Raw genomic sequence first — 4,986 nt, 5'->3', positions numbered from 1 at the left:
AAGAAGTTATTTTCCCCATGAGGTAAACCAGTAGCCACACAAATATTTTGACAATGTTTTGCTGTTATTTTGATATCTAGTCCAACTAATTTGACGCGATCCTAGGAAATATTGAGATATTTTTTTCATATGGGCAATATCCCCACTCGCGTCAAACACTCGAAAGACCAAAGTAGTTGAAGCAACTTCAAATGAAATTTTCATCGCTGCTGACACTTTACATGCTATAGGTTTAAATGCCGATTATTTCACGAATTGGCCATAAATTAAAATAAAACTTACACAGGGCTTTTTCTGGCCATTTTGGGAAAAAGGCCCCTGTGCTTTTTGGGAATTTTCGACTCGTGAATACTGTCATATTGGGAAATATATGTATCGGTTCAACATCCAAATTAGGAAGTATTTCCATGAAAATCAGTCTTTTTTTTCCCCCTTACGTATATTTCTGTGATTTCTACTGCTAATATTCATGAAAGGAAACTGCTTTATGTTCAAATTCAAGCTGAAAATTTAATAAAATCTACAATACAATGGTAGCACCACTATAATTTGCAACAAAATAGAGTAGGTCTTAAAAAAATATTTTTTTTTTTTTTTTTGCTTTGATTGGGAATTTTTGAACAGCTATTGGGAAAAAATATGCATATTTGCCATTGGGAATGGGGCCGAATTTTGGCCCCGTGGGACACACTGAAAAAGCCCTGTTACATGTTTCAAAAGGGGATTCAGTTCCTCATTAATCTATATACAACTTATCAAATAATATTCAAAATTACGAATTTTCTGGTGATTTAAACTTTTGTATGTACTGTACACGATCAACATTTACCGTGTGTTTACACGCAAAACTTTATAAAACCAGTAACTTTACATGACTGTGTACTGTGATTTAACTTCCATTATTTTGGTCCTTCAAAGTTTTGACTTTAGATTGCCCGTCACAAATATAAAACAATCTGAACATCGAATTATTTTGACTATTTGATGTCGAAATAAGTAATTAAACTATTAAATAAACTAAATTACACATTTCTTTATCCTTAATCTCTTCAAAAATGCACATGAAAGATAACCCTACTTTCAATAGCAGCTACGAAAGCAATGAGAGGCTAACTACAGAAAACTTAAATTTCGTTTAATTCGAATTCTAGATAATTCATACAGATATAGAATAAAATTAGTGCAATATTCGACAGCCTTGTATGTTATGTAACTATTACCATGAAGTTAAAAGTAGCGCATTTATCAGAAGACAACTAATATGTAGTTTAATTATTTCTTCCCTACTTGATACATTGACAAGTGTAAACTACTGCGCATGTGCTATGCTAACTTCATGCCCTGTTAAGATGGAAAGTTGTTTTGTAAACACAGGTGAGGTATCATCATAAAACCTAACATTATACAGCCTTGTAAAACAGTGGTTAGTTGTAGACATGAAGAATAAACATCCAAATGATCCAGATGAAACACCTGTGTGAATTTAAACGCCAAAATAAAGTGGTTACTGCATGTGTCTGAAAACTGGTCCTGGGCAGATACTGGTGTCAAACCAGTACAGATGTTGTGTACCAGTAAGCTGTACTTGCTCTTTTAATTGAACAGTAAAGAAGGCACAGAGTGTTACAGACTCATGGTAGTTCTGGCTAATATAACTTAACTGGCGCTGTTTTTATTTTCTGATGGTCGCGTCCAGATTTTAAATTTTCAATCCTTTAAGTATATGTAGTTATTTGATAAAATTGTCTTGGGGGCCAATACGACTGCCCTAAGACAAGTAAGAGGGCTAATATCAAACCACTTATTTATTAAACATTTAATACTAGTATGAGCTGTGTCATGAGAAAACCAACTTAGTGCATTTGCGGATGCGCAGGCTGGTCAGGATCAATGCTGTTTGCTTTCAAAGCCTATTGCACTAAGAAAAACCGTTAGCAAATAGCATGGATATTGACCAGACTGTGTGGCTGGGCAGGCTGGTCTGGATCCATGCCGGTTGCAAATGCACTATGTTGGTTTTCTCATGGTGAGGCTCATTTAACTGGTGTAAATTTGCATGAAAAATTGCAGTTACATGTATTGTATTAATATACTTCATATTTATTAACTTAACATTTATGTACCTTATTAGACATTATATAGTGAAACATTTCTTTTGTATGGTAGATCATGCTGCAGTGAGAAACCAAGAAATTCCTATTGTTGTGTGCATACTTAAGTGTCATGGAAAAAGGATATGGAAAATACAGGGATGAGGATGTGGTACATGTATGTACTTGCTGGAATCAACATTATTTAGTTGCTTTACTTTGTACACTATCATAGTAGCTTTGAGTTGTGAAAATCATTTACAATATTTATTTAAATAGAAGGCATATTTTAGTTAAGCCATTTTCAAGTGTGAGGTCTAAACCTAGAGATTATAGAAAATGATTGAAGGGAGGTAACTCAATTTCAAATTTTCTTACAAAATGCCATTATGTTATTTTGTGTACCTGTTTTGATTAATTTGAAAAATGTGTCTTTTTATAGTGAAGTTGCAGGAAAGCAAGCTGGAAGCTATATACCCAGAATTCGAAGAGAATAGGGGCTGTACATCTGTGAAGGGTATTGTTATGAGATGTAGGGAGTTGCTCAACAGATTGAATTGTTAATGATGTTAATGTAAGAGAATAAGTACTAAAAAATGCTGATCTAAATTCAAAATAATTTCACATCAGTGTTCCTTAGGTGATCTACCAAATTGAATCCTTGAAAATAATGGCAGATGGGCCAGGCTAGTTTTCTCTCTATGGCTAATTGGAAAACTCAGAAAATACCACAGGCTCGATTTCAAAATAATTTCTTCATTCCTTCAAATCATTCTGTTTTATTTAAAAATGAAAGGGCAAGTCTTCCCTTTTTCTGAAAAAAAATCTTTTCTTCTGAAACTGCTGGTTTGATTGTACAATAATTTCACACACATGTTTTTATGCCCCCAAAGGTGGGCATATCAAAATCGCACTGTCCGTCCGTGTGTGTGTCTGTGCATCTGTGTAAATTCTTGTCTGAGTTGGCATAAATGTTCACCATAATGACACAACATGTCATGGGCTAGACTCAGAGCCCTAGCTCCAAGGTCAAGGTCACAGAGGTCAAAGGTTAACAGGGTCTGTTTTGTGTCTGGTCCATAACTCTGCCATCCATGATGGGATTTTGAAATAACTTGGCATAAATTTTTACCTTTTTACCATAATGAGATGATGTGTCATGTGCAAGACCCAGACTCCAAGGTCAAGTTTATACTTAGAAGTCAAAGGTTAACAGGGTCTGTTTTGTGTCCAGTCCATAGATCTGCTACTTATGAAGGGATTTTGAAATCACTTGGCATAAATGTTCCCCATAATGAGATGACATGTCATGTGCAAGATCCCGACCCCAAGCTCTAAGGTCAAGATCACACTTAGAGATTAAATGTTAACATGGTTTGTTTCTTGTCTGGTCCATATTTTTGCCATTGATTAAGGGATTTTAGAATTACTTGGCATAAATGTTCCCTTTATTAAGATGACATGTCATGCGCAAGACCTAAACCTCTAGCTCCAAGGTCAAGGTCACATTTAGAAGTCAAAGGTGTTTCTTGTCTGGTCAATAACTCTGCCATTTATCAAGGGATTTGAAAATAATTTGACACAAATGTTAACCATTTTGAGAAGGTATGTCACGCTTATGACTGGGTCTGTTTGGTCAAGGTCAAGGTTACAAAATGATGTGTGTGTTGTTGTTTTTTTTGCACAGACAACTGTAGCATTCTTGGGCATGCTTCGGAGGCATTTGCGACCAATATTAACAGCTCTTGTAATGTGACTATTTACAAAATTTTTTGAAAGTTCTCACCCACATAATCCCCATCCAATCCCAGAACTCAACATCGAAGGGGAGCTTTTAGGATCTTTGAATGACTTGATCGTCCGTCTGTCCTTCTGTTGTTAATATTTCTTTAAAAACATCTCCTAAGACATCAAGCCAATTTCAGCCAAACTTCCAAGGAATGTTCCTTTGATGTTCCCATTTCTGATTCCTTCATATCTAGGTTAGTCTTGAAGAATTTTTTGTTGCCATTGCAATCAAAAGGAAAGTCTAAAAATCTCTTTCTCAAAAACTGCAGGCTTAATTATTATGAAATATTTCCTCAGAAATGTTCATTGGGGGTGCTAGAGGTGGGGTGGGAGCGCTGGAGCTTATAATAGAAATATCATTAAATGACTTCTTTTCATGGCTTGATGGTTCTTTACTAAAACTTGGTCTGTAGCATCTTTATAAGGTCCTCTTCCAAGTTTGTTAAATAGGGGCCTTTTAGGATTGCTAGATCTAAAAATAGAAAAGTGTGTTTTAAATGGCTTTTTCCTCTGAACTGCTAAGTGGGTCTTCATGAAGCTTAGTCTGTAGCATCATTGTAAGATCCTCTCCCAAATTTATCCAAATGGTGGCACCTTTAAGGGGCCACTAGTTTATGCTAAATATAGTTGTTACCATTTACGCTTTAATGTTTTATACATATATTCAAGGTCAAAGTCAGTCTACCTACCCACATTATTCTCCTGCATCTAGAACTTCCCTGACTTTACTAAACTCTGTGAAAGATGTCTCTTCTTTTGTAGTGAAATGTATGCAGTCCAACTGTAATGGTAATGAGATGCGGGTCTTTGTCCTACATGATGAGTAAAACAGTGTATGGCAGTTTTGGAAAACATGTAATAAGTAAGTAGATCATTAAATTTTATATGTAGAATCATTTTCCAATCCAGCTTAGTAAGAGAAAAATAAACTTTTTGAAAAAAAAAATCAAAATTTTATATAAAACAAACTTTAAAATTGAAGGGGGGTAACTCGGTTTTAAAAAAAGAAGTCTGCTTCTTCATATCTTGGTTAAGCTTAAAGTTGGTAATAAGGTACAGTTACCTGCCCTTTGTTACCCAACTAAAGGAAGTGTATCCGAGAGAAAAG

At 35.1% G+C, this 4,986-nt stretch overlaps 1 long non-coding RNA gene across 1 annotated transcript; it reads left to right on the top strand.

Annotated features, from left to right (window-relative positions):
- The first annotated feature begins 2,064 nt into the window (after positions 1 to 2,064).
- LOC128557426 (uncharacterized) lies at positions 2,065 to 4,743 on the top strand. The gene is made up of 3 exons (XR_008371148.1): positions 2,065 to 2,268; positions 2,533 to 2,664; positions 4,641 to 4,743. It is a non-coding gene; the product is annotated as an uncharacterized LOC128557426 (long non-coding RNA).
- Positions 4,744 to 4,986: the final 243 nt, after the last annotated feature.

Source organism: Mercenaria mercenaria, chromosome 5 (genome assembly GCF_021730395.1).
Source record: "Mercenaria mercenaria strain notata chromosome 5, MADL_Memer_1, whole genome shotgun sequence".
In the NCBI taxonomy this organism is placed as follows: Eukaryota; Metazoa; Mollusca; class Bivalvia; order Venerida; family Veneridae; genus Mercenaria; species Mercenaria mercenaria.
The sequence above is the reverse complement of the archived record's forward strand: the minus strand, read 5'-3'. Positions and strand labels throughout refer to the sequence as shown.